Source organism: Petromyzon marinus, chromosome 21, assembly GCF_048934315.1.
Source record: "Petromyzon marinus isolate PM22_M1 ecotype Great Lakes invasive population chromosome 21, UKy_Petmar_22M1.pri1.0, whole genome shotgun sequence".
NCBI lineage: Eukaryota > Metazoa > Chordata > Hyperoartia > Petromyzontiformes > Petromyzontidae > Petromyzon > Petromyzon marinus.
The window spans coordinates 11,613,633-11,633,616 of NC_133687.1; the positions used below are offsets into that span (position 1 = coordinate 11,613,633).

General features: G+C 50.3%; 1 protein-coding gene across 3 annotated transcripts in view; it reads left to right on the forward strand.

Moving 5' to 3' along the window:
* The first annotated feature begins 14,335 nt into the window (after positions 1-14,335).
* Positions 14,336-19,984, forward strand: part of MYRF (myelin regulatory factor) — an 89,937-nt gene continuing 84,288 nt past the window's right edge. For all 3 annotated transcript variants that reach the window (XM_032957925.2, XM_032957924.2, XM_076068579.1), the window contains exon 1: positions 14,336-14,616. The gene's annotated coding sequence lies outside the window, so the exon portion shown is untranslated. The remainder of the gene's footprint in view (positions 14,617-19,984) is intronic.

A 19,984-nucleotide genomic window follows, 5' to 3' on the forward strand; every position in this document is an offset into this window, starting at 1 on the left:
GAGCTTCGTCGACACTAGATGTGTCGAAACTAGTCCTTGCCTATAAACCATCCGGCACCAGCGTTTTCTTGCATTGAATAAATGCGGCTGGAATGTTTCTTGTTGATATCCCAGAAAGGTCGTGCAGCGGACGGGATCATGATCACGTGTGTGCATCGCTGTAATATTCACATTACACCCACACAACCTCACCGAGTACACACATTATGAATCACCCATACTGCGTTAGCCAACTGCGCTGTAGGTCACAGCAACACACTCACCAAACCACCCACTCACCAAACCACCCACACACTCACCAAACCACCCACACACTCACCAACCCACCCACACACTCACCAACCCACCCACTGACTCACTCACCCACCCACACACTCACCAAACCACCCACTCACTCACCAAACCACCCACTCACTCACCAACCCACCCACTGACTCACTCACCCACCCACACACTCACCAACCCACCCACACACTCACCAACCCACCCACTCACTCACCAACCCACCCACTGACTCACTCACCCACCCACCCACACACTCACCAACCCACCCACACACTCACCAACCCACTCACTCACTCACCAATCCACTCACTCACCAACCCTCCCACTGACTCACTCACCCACCCACACACTCACCCACACACTCACCAACCCACCCACTCACTCACCAACCCACTCACTCACCAACCCACCCACTGACTCACTCACCCACCCACACACTCACCCACCCACACACTCACTCACCAACCCACTCATTCACCAACCCACCCACTGACTCACTCACCCACCCACACACTCACCAACCCACCCACACACTCACCAACCCACCCACGCACCATCACTCCAGGTCACAACAACACACTCGCCAACTCACTCATCCACCCACGCACCATAACTGCAGGTCACAACACTCACCAACCCACCTACACACTCACCCACTCACCCACCCACACACTCACCAAACCACCCACGCACCATCACTGCAGGTCACAACAACACACTCACCAACCCACTCACCCACCCATGCACCGTCACTGCAGGTCACAACAACACACTCACCAACCCACTCACTCACTCAACAACCCACCCACTCACCCACTCACCAAACCCACCCACCCACGCACCATCACTAAAGGTCACAACAACAAACTCATCAACCCACCCACTCATCCACCCACGCACCATCACTGCAGGTCACAACAACACACTCACCAACCCACCCAAAAACAAAAGACAACAATCCCCGTATAGCCTTAACAGGCTGTAGGGGCAAGTGTTGTTAGCGAACACCTATGAAGGCCGGCACGGCGCACGAGGGGGTGGAAGGTTGGCACCACACCCAACCGCATTAGTCTCCCCAGTGGCGATGTTTACACACCGCACCAGGTACTCAGTTGAGTCTGAGTCAACCTAGGGGAGGCCCACGACAAGTTCAGATAATATAATCGTCACTGGTGTTGGCCGTGAGATGGTATCGAACTCGGGACGCTGGGTTCGTAGCGCGGCGCGCTGACGGCTTCGCCACCGGTTTAACGCGTACACCACCGCTCCCCAAGCCACGCACCCACCCACTCAACACCACTGCAGGTCACACACACACACTCAACTCTATGCTTCTTCACTTTGCAATTCGCTCCTCTAATTTACATCATCCATAACATAACAACCGCCATTCGCCACTAAGAGGCGGTGACGTCACCACGACGCTTGTGCCAGGCTATGTGCACCCTGAGGCCACGTGAAGTGTCGAACGCCCGCTGGCAGGAGGTCACGGGGCAGACCCAGCAGGTGCCACGGGTCGACTGACTGAGATGAGTGGCTGATGCACCACCTGTGCCCCCGACTGTGTCAACTTGCTGTGCTTTAGCCACCCGGCGCTCCGTTCGTTGTTGTGAGCGTCGCTCCTCCGCCCTCCATTGTTGTTGGAGGGCGACTGCCTCCAACTGCCCAGTAGCAGCGTCCTTCACGAGCCTCCTCCACAGAGGCCGATCTTGACACCGTTGGTACCAGTCATCGACAAGTCCACTCAGCTCCACATCGTCTTGTACCACATCACTCCATTTCTTCTCTAGCCCGTGTCAGGCCCGCTTAGCCCCCTCAATCCGGCCGAACAAAAGCTGTTTCGGCATGCGGTGGCTGGGCATGCGGGCTACATGACCCAGCCAATGCAGCCTTGCCTGCCGGAGGAGCTCACCGATGGGACCCTGCCCAGATCTTTCAAGGATTTGTGAGCTCCTCACACAATCCAGTCTGGTTAAACCCAAGATGGATCGTAGGCAGGCTAGCCTAAATGTTTCTAACCGGCGAAGATGTTCCATTAGGGGGGTCCACGTTTCGCAAGCGTAGAGAAGGGAGGGAATGACTGTGGCCGAGAAGACCTGAAGCTTAGTGCGGAGCGACAGACCAGGTAGCTTCCACACAGCGTTACGCAACCATTGAAAAGATAATGCCGCTCGACTAATTGTCATCATCATCACCATCACCACCATCACCACCATCGTCTCTTGTCCTCCAGCGCGTATCTACTATTTATGGGACGGTGCTGTTTGTTATCGGCCGCTTGACGTGTTGGACCTCTTGGCCTGTACTCGGCAATTTTATTCATACGAAAGGGGGTAGGGAGGGGTGGGAGGCTCGCGTGGACACGTAACCTCTCTCTTGTTCAAACGAAATGCAGATGATGCCATCTGCTGTCAACATTCCAATAGTGCATCCATGCAGTCTAATGAAAACCCTCCATAATTCACAGGTTTTCCCAACAAGAGAATAAAATGGCATTCGCAACGTCGATATCCAATTACTGCAGCTGTGGCAGCAGCGGGTGTGTTATGGGTAGACTCGCCCCCAGCCATAGGAATGTGGAATGTCCCACTATGGATAGTAATGTCGCTGATGAAACTCCTTGCGTGTGACAAAACGCAAATAGAACCGACGGGGGAGCGCCTGGCGGTGCTGCAAGGAACCTCCGGACAAAGTCGTGCAACGTTGTCAACGTTTTTGCCCGCTGTTCAAAATCCTCCCTCCCACTCCTGCTCCCCCCTCCTCCTGTACCCCCTCCTGCTCCCCCCCTCCTCCTGTACCCCCTCTTGCTCCCCCCTCCTCCTCCCCCCTCCTCCCCCTCCTCCTGCCCCTCCCCCTCCTGCTCCTCCCCCTCCTCCTGCTCCTCCTCCCCCCTCCTGCTCCTCCCCCTCCTCCTGCTCCCCCTCCTCCTCCCCCCCTTCTCCTCCTCCCCCTCCTCCTGCCCCCCCTCCTCCTCCTGCCCCTCCCCCTCCTGCTCCCCCCATCCCTCTGCTCCCCCCTTCTCCTCCCCCCATCCCCACCCCCTCCTACCACCCCTATCCTCCTCCCCCTCCTCCTGTACCCCCTCCTCCTGCCCCTCCTGTCCCCCCCCCCATCATCCTCCTCCTCTTGCTGCTCCGTTTTGTTGTTATTGTTGTTGTTATTGTTGTTGTTATCGTTGTTGTTATTGCTGAAACCCCAAATCTATCGGCGCATTTGCCCGCGTGACGCGACTGCTCGGTTTGGCTTCGGCTCAGTCGGGTGGCGGAGGGCTCCAGTTACAAACGATCGACATTCGCTCCTCCTCACGAGACGATCTGACCCAGCAAAAATATATCTCCATATTATGTTTAAAAGGCAACGTTGTGAATATGTGTGTCTGTTCAAAATGTTTAGCGTACTTCCCGACATGCAACAGACTGGAAATTTGCCATGTGGGTACTTTCCAAACTGTACACCATGCAAAAATGAAAAAAAAATACACTTTTGGTTTTTTTTTGGAGGGGGAGCTCAATATTGCATCTATTTTTATTGCACGGCAAGTGAGCTGTGACGTCAAATCTGTCACGTGACCCGCGCATGTGGAAGCGTAACGCATTGTAGTGTAGTGGTTAGCGCGCTGCGCTACGAACCCGGCGACCCGAGTTCGATTCCCGCTCACGGCCACCACCGGTGACGATTATTTTAACCGGTCCTGGGCCTCCCCTAGGTCGACTCAGCCTCACACGAGTAACTGCTGTGGTGTGTGAACATCGCCACTGGGGAGACAAAGGCGGCCGGGCGTGCTGCTGTCACCCACCCCCTCGTGTGCCGTGCCGGCCTTCATAGGTGCTCGCTAACAGCACTTGCCCCCTACAGGCTACACGGGGGATCTTTGTCTTTATCCTGTCTGTGTGTGTGTGGGGCGACTTCGTAGCGAATCGCGCGCTGCGCTACGAACCCGGCGACCCGAGTTCGATTCCCACTCACGGCCACCACCACCGGTGACGATTATTTTAACCGGTCCTGGGCCTCCCCTAGGTCGACTCAGCCTCAAACGAGTAACTGCTGTGGTGTGTGAACATCGCTACTGGGGAGACAAAGGCGGCCACGCGTGGTGGATCCAAGTCCCGGGCGAAGCCGGGTAGTACAGCTAGTACAGTATTTAACATTTATGAATCGTAATACCGGTCATGGAAGCCTGCAAATATATTTGTGTTTAATTCAAATTTAAATAAACCTACGTGTTAAGTCGGAGTTCTCCAGTCGATTAATCGGCTTAATCGACAAATCGTCGCTTTAAAGTTAAAGCCACGGGTAACTGAACTCTCCCACACCACTCAGAGACAATATCAATGCCCAGATATAAACGTGTCGCGCATCCGGCAATGCCCCTCGCGTCTTGCGCTGCTGCTCATCCGTCGCTCGGGCGGACGAACCGGGCCACCGCCGGTGGACCTTGGGACCTTGGCGCCACCCGTGGGGCTCCACCCGTGGCGCTCCACCCTTGGGGCCACCCGCGGGGCTCCACTCGTGGGTCACCACCCGGGGGGCTCCACCCGTGGGGTTCTACCCGTGGGGTTCCACCCGTGGGGCTCGTGGAGCTCCACCGGCGTGGAGCTCCACCCGCGGGGCTCCACCGGTGGGACTCCACCGGTGGAGCTCCACCGGTGGGGCGCCACCCGTGGGGTTCCACCCGCGGGGCTCCACCCGCGGGTGGAACAGAGGCGGAGGGGGCCATGCGGCGTGTGACGCCAGTGGCTACCCGCGGTGCAACTCGCCCCTCGGCGGCGCAGGGAGATGGGGGGGGGGGGGGTCACGCAATGGCGGAGCCACTGTGGGGGGAGGGGTGGCACGTGCCCCCCCAATGATCCGATCGAAATCCCTAATTTCGATCATTGGGGTGTATTAGTAATAAATCGGCGTTTTGCGACCCCCACTGCCACTGTGTGGCATATTATTACGTGCCAGGGACTCTATGAGATGATAGGACAATAGTCTGAGTCCATTATTGGCAATAAGTAAGGGCAGAGCAGTTATAAGTGACTCAGAATTGTGCGCAGTTGCGTATACAGAGTTCACGACTTCCCTGAAGGCATCAACACCTTCAGCGAGCGCGGTGTAGATCACTAACAACTCCTTACTTACTAACAACTCCTTACTTACTAACAACTCCTTACTCACTAACAACTCCTTACTCACTAACAACTCCTTACTCACTAACAACTCCTTACTCACTAACAACTCCTTACTCACTAACAACTCCTTACTTACTAACAACTCCTTACTCACTAACAACTCCTTACTCACTAACAACTCCTTACTTACTAACAACTCCTTACTTACTAACTCCTTACTTACTAACTCCTTACTTACTAACAACTCCTTACTCACTAACAACTCCTTACTTACTAACAACTCCTTACTTACTAACAACTCCTTACTCACTAACAACTCCTTACTTACTAACAACTCCTTACTTACTAACTCCTTACTTACTAACAACTCCTTACTTACTAACAACTCCTTACTTACTAACAACTCCTTACTTACTAACAACTCCTTACTAACAACTCCTTACTTACTAACTCCTTACTTACTAACAACTCCTTACTCACTAACAACTCCTTACTTACTAACAACTCCTTACTTACTAACAACTCCTTGCTTACTAACAACTCCTTATTTACTAACAACTCCTTACTTACTAACAACTCCTTACTTACTAACAGCTCCTTACTTACAAACAACTCCTTACTACTAACAACTCCTTACTCACTAACAACTCCTTACTTACTAACAACTCCTTGCTTACTAACAACTCCTTATTTACTAACTCCTTACTTACTAACAACTCCTTACTTACTAACAACTTCTTACTCACTAACAACTCCTTACTTACTAACAACTCATTACTTACTAACAACTCATTACTTACTAACACGTACTTACTAACAACTCCTCACTCACTAACAACTCCTCTGTCATTTCTCATTGCTGGAGGGGTTGCCCCCCATACCTACCTGAAAACCTTGGCTCCGTCATTGGTTGTGGGGTGCAGGGCCGGATTCAAATTTTGTAACCCCCCTGCGCTACAGGTACTGTGAGCCCCCCCCCCCCCCCGGGAAATATTTTCAAAAGGAAAACAAAGTTAAATAATTTTTTTTTTTACAAAGCTAACAACAAATACAAATGTCAGCATTCACAAGAGAAATCACGATTCACTTCATCTGCGCAGGCCCCTAGAGCTGGCGGAGGCCCCCTTGGGCTACAGCCCCTAAAGCCCCCCCTCACTCACGACTCGGGCTGAACGATTAATCGTTTTCAAATCGAAATCGCAATTTGAAACAATGCAATTAGCTAATCACAAAGGCTGCGATTTTTTGCGATTTGAAAAGTCCTATTACTTTGTTATGGGGAATATTTATTTATTTATTATAACTTTACTTATTTAACTTAACAATTTTTGTATATTTGATTGTTATATTTCAATTAACACGTTTTAATAAATACATGTTGGAAGCAATTCATGTATTTTAAATTGATCATCCTTGCATTAGAATATGTAGAGCAGTTCATATTTTGATAGTATAACGTGGTAATGCTCCATCACATGTTTTAAATCTATTACACAGTCAATATTGAACTGAAGCTTGACTTGGTAAAATTTTAATCGCAAATCAAATCGCAATCGCAATATCTGTCGGCAAAAATCGCAATGAGAGATCCCCCCCCCCAAATCGTTCAGCCGCACCACTCCCGACCTCTCTGGACCGGCGGTCTTAGCGGCGTCTGAGTGGAGAGGAGCGGTGGCGGCGCGGTTGGCGCGGCCGCCAGTCGCGACAACCGCCCCGGGTCGGTGAACTTCACGGCCCCCCCCCCCCGCCTGCTGAAGCCTCCCCCCGCGACTACGGCGGGATACAGAGGGGCGGCTGGTAGAAACACATTCGAGTGCCCACGGAAGGCCGGCGTTAACACCGAAAGGGCGATGTTTTATTGAGGAAGCCGCGAGTGCTGTGCGCTTTGCAAATCGAGATGGGAAACTCATTTCTCTACCTCTGATTGTGTCTTTTTGTGTGTGTTGAGATGGCGGTTGGCTACGTACGGTGCGAAAGAAGTTCAGCACGCATAAATCCAATTGCGAACGTGGCCTCGACAAGCCTAGCGTTTAACCAGTGGGTGCTGCCCGCTTATGACCCGTTGCTCAGAAACACGGTCGTGGACGAGAGAGAGAGAGAGAGATATACTGTAGGCGCTACGGTGACGAGATGTTAACTACCTCGCTAGGTATACAGGAGATCGTGGGTTCGATCCCGACCCTAACGCCTGTGTATTTGTAGTTTGCGCGTCTCTTATCCCCGTGGCGGCGTGGATTTTTCACCCGGGGTCCTCTCCGGTTTCCCGCCACCCCCCCTCCACACATTTAGAATCAACGTCCACGCGTTTAGAGTCAATTCGGCCGCTCAACATTTCCACGTGACGATAAGCAACTTCGTTTAAGCCGTCACTTGCGATGGCCAGGCTGCTTCTGAAAAAGAGCGACTATATAGCTCAGTGGCGCATTAGGGGCCCGTCCAAAAATGACGTCACGCACCTGGGGGTGGGGGTCAGACATTTGTGACGATGTGTGACGAGGGGGAAGTTGAGAAATGTGACGTCACATCAAAGTGCGCAACTTTAGATAAATATAGACAACACGTTCTACTGAATTAAATAGACTTTTTAATAAATGTTTTCTCCTACATCAGAGTGCAGCGCTACATTAAATACCCACTACAATGACAATAGTTTAAAGCGATTTGAAGCATGGTTTTTTTTTGGGGGGGGGGGTGGGCAGAGCTTTGTGACGTCATATTTGAGGGGGGTCTGACTTTTTGTGACGCCGTGTGACGAGGGGGGGGGGGGGCAAAAATCGTCCAAAATCGCGTGACGTCATTTATGGACGGCCCCTTACCTGATCAAATAAAATGTAAAAAAAATATCTTCCGGGTTCTTTCGGCAAAGTCACGTAGAATGGGGAATAAAATAATAAAAATAATAATAACAGAATAAAATTCTCACGACGTTTCGGCCACAACACAAGTAGCCTTCCTCAGGTGAAGAAACAGGACCGTCCGGAAGACAGCGCTTGAGTGAACACTGCCAAGCATGGACAGCGTCTTTTAAACTGCGTGGGAGGGAACAGAGAACCTTGGCAAAGGCGTTAACATATAAATTAGCATGCAACTGGGGGATTCGCGTGATGTTAGTAGTCTCGTTTAGGTCTCTCTGCGTCCCCATCCCTTGCTCCGAATCTTCTGCTCCGCCGTCACTTGAGTTTAAATATCACAGAGAGAGAGAGAGAGACTGAAGCGTGCGTGGAGGAGACGGTGGGAGGCAGAGGGGGTGGCTGGCTGGCTGGGCGGGCGTGCGGGCGTGCGGCAGGGCTGGTGGGGTGACGTTTGGTTGCGGGGGGTTACGCGGAACCGCGGTCAGTGACCAGACCGCCGAGGCAACGTCCTGCGGGGGCTTGGTCGGGTGCACGACGCCTGCGTCGCGTCGAGCGGCCGAGAGGAAACGAGAGATGGAAGTGGGCGGCCAACGAGGGGGGGAGGGGGCGTGGAGGAGGGTGGGGGACGGAGCGGCGATGACATCGGCTGCTGTGCACGACGACCGGGGCGGATTGTCAACATCGAGAAGGTGGTAGGATGAGTGGGTGGGTGGGTGGTAGGTGGGTGGGTAGAGGGTGCCCTCAATCAGCGCTTGGACTTCGACTGCGCTCGTTTCACCCAGGAAAGCCTCGGTCGAGTCTCGGGACTCATTTTTCAGGATGGTCCTGACAAGTTTTTTTTCGTAAGAGTTGGCGATGGTCGATGCGTCTAACCCCCCCGCCCCCGCCCGCCCGCCCCCACTGAGTGACGGACTAGACTCTTGCGGACCACACTAACGAGATCTTTAACGTCCAGTAGAAGTAATGGTGTTGTTATTATTACGGTTCATCGTACACCCGCAGTGATAACCAGGGCGGCCGTTGGAATCGAACCGTGAACGTCTGCAACAAGCGGCGAGCGCGCTACCACTCGGGGTACGTGCCACGAAGCGGTCGATTGACCATGGCTGCTGCTGCTGCTGTTGTTGCTGCTGATGTTGTTGATGTTGTTGTTGTTGTTGCTGATCTTGTTGTTGTTGTTGTTGCGATCCAAACCTCCAGGGTGTGACAGGGCAACACGATTCTCGCGTAGGGATCCCGGCGTGCGTGCAGCTCTCTGAATCGCCGCTGCATCCCTCACACCCCTCTAGGAGACGTGGCCCCGTGTCGCCTTCATCGTGCGCGGCGGTTTAATGAATAACTCAGAGGGAGCTGTTTCCTCAATAAACAAAAAATTACACTGTTTGACTTTCCATCACCTCCCCCCCTGTCACTGTGTGCAGAGAGAGCCCACAAGCGGCTCCGACTCACCACCACCACCACCCCCTGTCCCTGTGTCGCCAAACAGATCTCCGACTCTTCCCCCGGTGCGCCGAGTCCCATCGATTCGGGCTACACCGTGGCCACAATCATCCCATTGTGCGTGGCGAAGCAAAAAAATGTACAATCTATGGAGGGAGGGGGGGTTTGTTTGCTGGGGTTTGTTTGGGAGAAAGGAAAATGTTTTAAAATATCTCCATGCCACATTTCTACCTGTGAGGGCCTTTGCCTATGAAAACAAAAAAATATATATCAGACTCAGAATTTATACTGTATATAGATACTGTATTTACACTAAGTATACCGTATTTATACTGTATGTATACTGTATTTATACTCTTGATACAGTATATACTGTATTTACACTATGTATACTGTTATTTAGACAGTATTTATATTGGAGAAATCCGATGAGCTATAAAGCTCTTTTTCAGAGATGTCCAGTCGAGGCGAGTCAGAATGTTACAACAACAAACAGTCTAAAAACACTATAGGAGTGCAAAGTATAGGAAAGGTAATCACATCGCCCAAACACAAACAAATAAAACAGCAAACCTTTCCCATCCTACCAGCCAAAGCCCACCGGCGGTATTAACTGAATTTTTGCAGAAGCGACCTGCCCACAAATGATAAGAGCTCAACAAAAAGTGACCCATCAATTTGGGCATTTACAGCAGCAAAATCATCTGAATAGTCTCAACGCGTCTCTCTAAGAGTGGAGATAAAAACCCGGAGGACTCGGAGGAAAAAAAAAACCTCAACGCGACCACAGGGAGAGAAAAAGGGAGATACACACACGAACTCTAAATATACAGCAGCAGGCGTCGGGGTCGGGATCGGGATCGAACCGCTGACCTTCTGTACGCCAGGCGAGGAAGATAGTCTCACCACCGTGGTGCCCCTTCAACAAATAGTGCCAGTTCACAGCATTGGTTCGAGCAAGGCTGACTCAGTGGACGACGAGACACTGAATTTCGAAATCCATTATTATTGCCTCTAAGCGCCTGGCAGCACATCAGCATTGTTTCAAGCGAACCTCCAGCGATGAGCACGGTTGGTTGGCTACGTACGGTGCGCAATAAGTCGAACATGCATGCATACATACACACACAAGCGAGCCTGACTCTGCTGCCGATGAGGCGCTGAATGTCAAAAAAACCGGTGCAGGCCGTGTGTGACTGATAAGATGTGTAAACAGTTGTTTTACGTGGAGTGACAGATGTGGGAAGGAAGGTGTATACTTTGCTTATTTATGGACGTGCTACGATTAAGGGCGATTGCCCCAAAACGTCGTCAACTATTTTTCGATTTAAAGCTTTCGTGACTGCAAGGATTCATCTTCTTTGGTTCTTTCGGTAAAGTCACGTAGAATGAGAATAAAATGATAAATTAATAAAATAAAATAACACGTCGTGAGAATTTTATTGTGTTATTTTATTTTATTAAGAAAGAACCAAAGAAGATGAGTCGTCAACTATGTCTTCATAGTTAAGGCCACACAGTGTTGTTGTTTTTTTGACACGGAACGTGTTGGATTGTTGATGAACGTGCATCGCTGCCAACGCAGCAGCAGCGAAACCACCTGGATCATTTAACGCGGAATGGCCAAATATATTTCGTTGCAACAAAAAATGGTCAGTTTCGGAGAGCCAGTGTTAACCTACTTGTTGTACTGCCTTCCGAAAGACGCCACTAGCCAAAAGTGGCCCTGAGCCAGTGTCTTAAGACAACAACTACGACAACAACAACTACGACAACAGTTTTCTGAAGCCGCTTATTGTCTGAGTGATCGTTGGTGTATCATCATCACTCGAGCGAACTGTGGTTCTTCTTAGCACCCCCTGGATGTGCGCGATGCCCTTTCTGGGGGGGGGGGGGTAGCGAGACGTGGGCAGATTTTTTTTTTAATTAAAGAAGGGAAATAATCGAAAACACAAATGAAGGACGGGCACGTGAGTTACAGCTACTTTATATTATTGGGTCTCTCGGTGAAGTCACGTAGAAAGGTTGAAAGAAAATAACAACCTATCTACGTAACTTTACCGAAAGACCCAAGAATATGAATTCCTGCAGTCACGAAAGCTTTAAGTCAAGATACAACTGCTTTGTTTCATCAAACCCCCAATGTGTTGATTAACATTATACATTTTTTTTTACGATTGAGAACCGAAGGGGTCTAAGGCAGCAGTAAAGATTAAGACCCACTGCTCTAGAGTCTAGATGGTATTTGGCCTACTCTTCCATGCTAGCCAGATGTCTTAAAAGAGTTCATAACCATTTTTTTTTTTAATTTGAAAAGGCGCATTTCATCCGTAGATCTCAATACGCCACCGCGTACGTAAACGCAGTGAAAACAAGAAACAGAGCCTGCAGGATAAACGGACATCACGACTGGGTGGTAAAGGCCAGTTTGCAGAGGTGAGCTTTCAAGACGTCACTTAAAGAGCATCTCTAACGACTCTGACCGTGTCGCGACCAAAGGCAACAGAGCGTCGTTCGGCAGCCTGGAAGCTGCCAGTGGCAGCAGTCCGATCACTCCGGGAGCGGAGCGCTCACCTGGGGGTAACTTAGAAGAAGGTGGATCCGAAGATCTTCGGATCACGAGTTCGAGAGTTACCCACGCTCTACCCCCGCCGCATGCGACCTGCACGGCATACCGACTGCTGAGAGGACAACGAGGGATCATGACAAACTCACTCACTCACTCTCTCTCTCTCAACTTATATAAGAATAGGTTTTAACCCTTTCTGGCAATGTAGCAGTTTGTGCTAAGATGTTAAAACACCAAATTGGAACCTTTTGCAAGGAATCGTGTCCGCATTAACCACGCGTACTTGTGGCGAACATGTAAAGAAATACAAAAAAAAAACATGCATTGTCTTTGAAACTTTAGGGTTACAGCTATTCGTGTATTTTGTTACTGGCCAGGTAGGTCGCACGAAACGTTCTCAAATGCCGCGCCGGTATTTGGAGTCGAGCCGGGAGAACTTCTGGTTCGCAAGTCCGTTGGTGATGCCGACCACAACAACGCGGCAGTACACTAATTTGATCGATCCAAGAGAGATTGATGAGGTGACGACGATGATGGATGTTATGTAACGAGGGCTCGGCACGTCTACACTAGGGCTGAACGATTTGGGGAAAATCTCTCATTGCGATTTTGCTGACAGATATTGCGATTTGATTCGCGATTACATTTTTTAAAGTCAAGCTTCAGTTCAATATTGACTGTGTAATAGATTTAAAACATGTGGTGGAGCATTACCACGTGACTCCATCAAAATATGTACTATATTCTGATGCAAGGATGATAACTTAAAATATATTAATTGCTTCCAACATGTATTTATTAAAATGTGTTAAATGAAATAGAACAATCAAACATAGAACAATTGTTAAGTTAAATCAATAAAGTGATGATAATAATAATGACAAATGAAACAATTCCAATAAGAAAGTTAGAGGACTTTTCAAATCGCAAAAAAGTTCGCAGCCTTTTGCGATTTGCGAATCGCATTGTTTCGAATCGCGATTTCGAATATGAAATTGATTAATCGTTCGGCCCGAGTCGACACGCGTGCTCAACGGGGCTATACCAAATAAATGAAACTAACGTAGCGGGCTGCGTGAGAATGTGCCATCTGGCGGTCATCTCACGGACACTGCACAGACAACAACAGGGGGTGGAAGCACTGGCGTGGCCGCGGTGGTTCTTGGCACACTGCGCTCGGACTGAACGAGGGCGGCTCGTGTCCCGTTCCCGGTCACGGCTAACGTCAGTGGCTCGGAGAGTGATGCCGGATTCTCGGCCACTCAGTACTCCCGCCAGCCGAAACAGTTGAAATTGTAACAGCTGGACATTTGAATGGTTAATTGTCAAAATGCATCGCAGCAGTTGAATTTCCAAACACCAGTCTTGCAGTTACATCTTTGACTCGTTGACATTTTCGATTTGTATCATTTTGGAATGGTTACATTTTAAACGGTTGGATTTTTGATTGAGTTGCCATTTTGAATAGTTACTATTAACGGACGGCTGACACTTCCATTAGTTGGTTTTCGAATAGCTGGATTTTTCGATAGTTGGATTTTTGAACAGTTACAATTTTGAATCTTGACTTACTTAAAATCCCGACTTGATTAACAGTTGACTTCGGCTGGTCGGAATTCCGAAATGTTCCAGTTTTCGAATCGAGCAGTTGACTTCTCGGAAACGTTGAACATTTGGAAGCGGTGAAAATCCCGAATTAGCTGCAACAACAACAACAAAATAATGAAAGTTTGGAGGGTCGTCATTTCCGACGAGTCGAACGTGTGAATGGGTACGCACACCGCGCTCTTTATTATTTATTGAGCTCACTCTGGGCAGCCAGCACCCACCACAGCCCACCCCAGGCCACGCCAGCCCACCCCAGGCCACGCCAGCCCACCCCAGGCCACGCCAGCCCACCCCAGGCCACGCCAGCCCACCCCAGGCCACGCCAGCCCACCCCAAGCCACGCCAGCCCACCCCAGCCCGCTCTGGTGGGGACGACGCCTGTGGGTGGAGGTGGTGGTGGCTGGGCGCCCGGCACGCACCAAAATTTGCGTCACGGGCAGAGAGAGAGAGGGAGAGAGGGGGGAGGGAGGGGGGAGCAGAGAGAGCGGGCAGAGGCGGACAGACAGCAGCGCGCAGACTGATTGGGAGGCAGTCGAGTGAGCAAGCGGAGAGATTTGGAACAGTCGCCAACCAACTCGTTTGATCGCTCGTCATCGCCATCGTCTCCATCAACCATCAAGCCGACGCAAGCCCCTGGGATTTAATCGTTGGGGTTATTCGCGTGGAGACGAGGAGCCCCGTGCCTGTGCCGCTGAGTCGCGACCCCGGACTCTTCTCGAGAGAGAGAGAGAGCTCGTCAGCGATCGAGGTGATGCGTGCGCGCGTGCGTCCCTGGTGCCCGTAAGCATATCGTGAGTGAGGGCGCAATAGGTGCTCGCTAACAGCGCATGCCGCCCCCAACCTTTAAAAAGGTATACGCGGGGTTTGTGTTGTGTGGGTTGTGTATCGTGTATGTGACGATGGGTGTCAATGATCTGCGTCGGGGGGGGGGGGGGGGGGTGGTGGGAGCGGTGGCGCAGTGGTTAGCACTGCGCTACCAACCCGGCCACCCGACCAGTAACAAACGGCGTTGTTTTAAACCTTTCCTTGCGACTCCCCTAGGTCGACTCAGCCTCAAATGAGTAGCCGGTGGTGCGGTGTGTAAACATCGGCGCTGGGGAGACAAAGGCGGCCGGGCGTGGTTGTTGGCCATCCCATCGCCTCGTGTGCCGTGCCGGCCTTCATAGGTGCTCGCTAACAGCACTGGCCCCAATAGTCTGTTAAGGGCTATACGGGGGATCTTTATATATAGATGTATGACTTTGGTTATGTTTGACCGTGTACAGGTGGTAATGGGTACGTGTGAACATGTATTTTGGTGTATGGGTGGGTGCATAGGTACTGTGTGTGCGCGCGCTACGAACCAATAGACCAAAGTTATACGCCCCGGTTCACGGCCAACATCAGTGGCACTCGGTATCGGAACTTGCCTTGGGGTCTCCTTTAGGTCGACTTAGCCTAACATTAGTACCCGGTGGGGAAAGCATCGGCGCTGCGGGGGGATACAAAGGCGGCCGGGCGTGGTGCTGACTTACACCAACTCGCCTTAATAGGCGCTCGTTTTGGTGGTGGTGATTTTGCAGGAAATTGATAATAGAATTAATCGTATCGATCATTTTACACTTAACGTACGATTGATTGTGATGATGATGGTGATGATTATCACTCGATACGCGGCTGTGTTGATGATGTGATATCGATGAAGCAATCGTTGATGATTCGGCGCAAAGGCTCACCCCGTTGGAAACTCCCTTGAGCTTATGGGTCCAGTGTTGGTCCAATATATGCGACTTGATTTTGATAATTGATCGATAATAAAATGACGTTGGTCATGAGACTTGTCGATGATACCGATGGCGATTTTTGATAAGTATTACGGCAATTGGATAATATTGATGGCGATATTTGATGATTATGGTAATCTGGCTGCCGCCTGATGATGCTAGTTGTAATTACTGGCGAAACGTCGTACTCAGATTGTAAATGTCGTGGCTTGGCTCTCCAATACACCGGTTAGTGCTGTACTAGTGACGAATTGGCCACGTTCTGTTTACGTGACAACCCTTACTAGTTGGCTGTGTCGGGTGGTGGCGGGTTTAACGACACATTTATATATTTACGCGATCTAACCCAACAAAAACCTGTATTATGGATTATGGTAATGGCTTGATGATAATAATGCCGATGGCGATACGTGATGATGACCTTAATTATCTGACATGATTAATATTGATTTACATAACATGTTGTCGTCATGTATTCATTTAATACATTTACGTGGCGGAATAATATATGTCCTATTTAGCGACGAGGCCATAGTCATCAAAGCATTATGTACGTATGTTGAACTTCTTTCTCACCGTACGTAGCCAAACCGTGCTAATCGGAGGTGCGGGGAAGGACAACAAATTAAACACAAACAGCATTTCTAAGTAAATTAGTTTTCAATCGAGACTTAAAAGTGCAAAGCTTCAACGGGGTCCTAATATCGGAAGGGAGGAGCGTTCCAGACGGCCGCAAAACTGAAAGCGCCGCGCGCTGCGGTGACCACCGCCTTTTGTTCGACGGCTCAGCCAAAATCCGCTGCTGCTGCTGCTGCTGCGAGGATGACCAGAATTGGCGTGATGCAAATGGATTAAGTGCACACCGTTAGCAAGGCGAGTTAGCAACGTGTGGATATTTATATGTACACACACACACAAAGATATCGACATAGGTAACAAAAAATGCAAAGCCACTCGCAATGAGTTGGCCGGGTAACGCGACGATCGTGCAGATCGTCGAACGGAAGGCTCAGAGGCGCGCGTGAGTGATTGCGTGGTCAGCTCAACACGCAGCAGAGGAGTGAAGCAAGCAGCTGGCGGAGGAGACTTTCACGACCGATATTATCCATCATCACGGGACCTCCTTTGCCAGTACCAAAATATGAGAATAGGGGTTTTCCCCCTTTTGTCTGGCAACAAAACAGCCGTGTTAAGTTGTTAAAACAGCAAACTGAAACCTTTTACAAGGAATCATGTCTGCGTTACTATCCATAATAGAGGTTTTTGGGGGGTTAGATCGCGTTAATATCCAATGTGTGTCGTTAAACTCGCCACCACCCGACACAGCCAATTAGTAAGGTTTGCGCCAATGTTTTGTTTACGTGACAAACCTCACTAATTGGCTGTGTCGGGTGGTGGCGGGTTTCACGACACATTCATATGCTTTTTTTTACGCGGATCTAACCCAACAAAAAAAAACCTCTACTATGGATGTTGCGATGTTCCTACCTCGGGGAGAGTGGTTATTGAAGGCGGCCTGGTAATCAAACCCGGACGAAAAACGTTTCACCTGTCCTAGGCCCCAACTCCATCGCTCCCTCGCTCCGCGAGCCGCGTCCTTTCCCAGAGATGACGGCGATCGCGGTCTGCAACCCACTCGGCTCTCTCCAAAAATATTTACTCAACAGTACAGCATCACTCTCCTCCCAGTTCACTCCGATCGTTCGCATCGTTTGTGGGGAACTCAATTCGCTCTCTTACGGGCTGCGTGTGATACCTCCAATTATTTTTTTTCCCAGCCGTATCCCCCACGTTCTATATTCACTCCCTTATTTTATCATTACATGAGCCCAATAAAATGTATCACTTTGCCTTTCTCTAAATGTATATGTATATTTTTTTTATTGTTAATTTGGTATGATCGTAGCCGTTCCAGTTTTCTTGTACGTGGCCAATAAACGGCGACACCCGTTTGAAATCGATAACCCGGTGCGGTGTGTAAGCGTCAACAAAGGGAGACAAAGGCGGCCGTGCGTGGGTCTGCTCGCTATCACGACTTGCCCCAACAGTCTGTTAAGGGGCCATCCATTGAGTAGGCACGCAAAAAATCTGTCAAAACGTGACTCCTCCACCCCTCCCTGTACGCACGCGGACTTTTTACACCCCCCCCCCCCCGAATCCTATAGAACGGCCGATATTTAATCCACGCAGAAACGATCAAGGATTAATAATATTAACGTGTTTAAGCAAACAGATAGTCCACCGCCAAGCTAACTCATTTGAAGGCCAATGTAGACAAATTATTATTGAGGCTTCACCCCCCCCCCGTTTCCTATACATTGTCAGTAGACCCCCCCATGCGCAAGCGAACGCATTTAGGTTAACCCCCCTTCCTCCCTTCATGCGTACGTACTAAATGGATGGACCCTAGGGCTACACGGGGGTGGGAAGCGTTGTCTGTGTTGTGTGAGTGCGTGTGTGTGTGTCAGTGCGCGTGTTTGTCGCGACTGAATGAGCTGCGGTTACCCCAGTAAACCCACCGCGTGCTGGCCGTACGAAAACATGGGTACTGTACTCACTAAAACTATTTACTATTTGTATTGGAACAGGTAAGACACCACTGAACTATTATAGCTCTTTGTCAAAAGCGACCTGGCCACAAATGACAGCTAAACGAAGTGGCTCATTTATAGCGGCAGACAAACACTCTGAACGCGCGACGTCGATTTTAAATGTGGAGGGAAAATCCGGAGGGCCGGGAGAAAAATCCCCGCGACCACGTGGAGAGAGAGAGAGAGGGAGACACGCAAACTCCAACTATACATACTCTTTGGTTCTTTCGGTAACGTCACGGAGGTAGAGAAAAAAATAATAAGAGATCACGACGTTTCGATCGCTACCCAAGCAATCGTCATCAGGTGGGACAACCACAGCAAGAGAAAAAAAAAAACTACTTCAGCGGGTTTTCTGGCTGTGGTTGTCCCACCTGATGACGATTGCTTGGGTAGCGATCGAAACGTCGTCGTGATCTCTTATTATGTTTTCTCTACCTACCACGTGACTTTACCGAAAGAACCAAAGAGTATGGATTCCTGCAGTCACGAAAGCTTCAAATCAAGATCCAAATATACAGCAGCAGCAGCGGGCGTCAGCGTCGGGATCGACCCCGCGACCTCCTGCACACCAGGCGAGGTAGTTGCCATCCCCAAGCCACCGTGATGCCCCACACGAGACGCCTTTAGGCGGTAGCACCGGCGTGGACCTGCGGGTATCACCTGGCCTGGGGCGGTGGCTGGTTGGTGGTGGCGGTGGCGACTCGGGGCGATGATGAAGAGCGGCAGGTGGACACATCGCGAGTGGAGACGACGCGGTCGACGTCCTCAATCGTCGCGTGATCCCCAAGCACCCCACCACGTGCGCGGGGTCGCATCCCGTGGACACGGATCGAACTGGGGACATGGCTGGGGGGTGGTGGGATAAGAAGCGCTCGAGGCATGCTTGGGAGAGAGACGAAGACGGAGAGGAACACCGCGCGGATGAGACATCGTACCCAGCAGCAGCAGATTGAAGATATCGAACTTAGTGAGGGCGGCGGAGGAATGTGCGTCTTATAATCCAGATGAAATTATATTTCGTCAAATTTCGGCTTCCCCCCCCCCCTACCCCCGATACGATGAGTTGTAGACTGTGCGTATCGATTCCATAGATATATATATGTATACCGTAGAAGGCACGCATTACAGACGACAACGTGCACCGTCATCGAGGTGCATTCAGTATTCACGTTCGGGAAACGATATCGCGATTAGCAATTAAATTGCGACGTCGTCGAATTAAAATCGTCGAGAAGCAGGCGGGGGGTGGGGGGTAGAGGTGGGGGCACGCAAAGCTGTTGTTGCGAGGCGTTCCGCTGAAGCTTCGAGCTACACGTGCTGCGTCCGTACGGAGGTCGACGGACGGGCGGAGGGGGGGGAGGTTTACAAACTAATTTGCCTATATACAAATAGCCCGCGTAGCGCCGCCGCTGCTGCTGCTGCTGCTTGTTCTTGTTGTTGTTTGTAATCTGAGAGCGTTGAATAATCAGCGGATCAATCTGGCCGAGGTTTTTCGAGTCGCGAAACGAATTATCTGGTGCTGCTGCTGATGATGCTGATTATGCTGCTGCTGATGATGCTGCTGCTGCTGATTATGCTGTTGATAATGCTGCTGCTGATGATGATGCTGCTGCTGATGCTGCTGCAATTGCTAAATTACTCGCTGTGGTGCACACGCACAATTATTATTATTATCCATACTCTTTGGTTCTTTCGGTAAAGTCACGTAGGTAGAAAAAATAAAAAATAATATAGCACGACGTTTCGATCGCAACACATA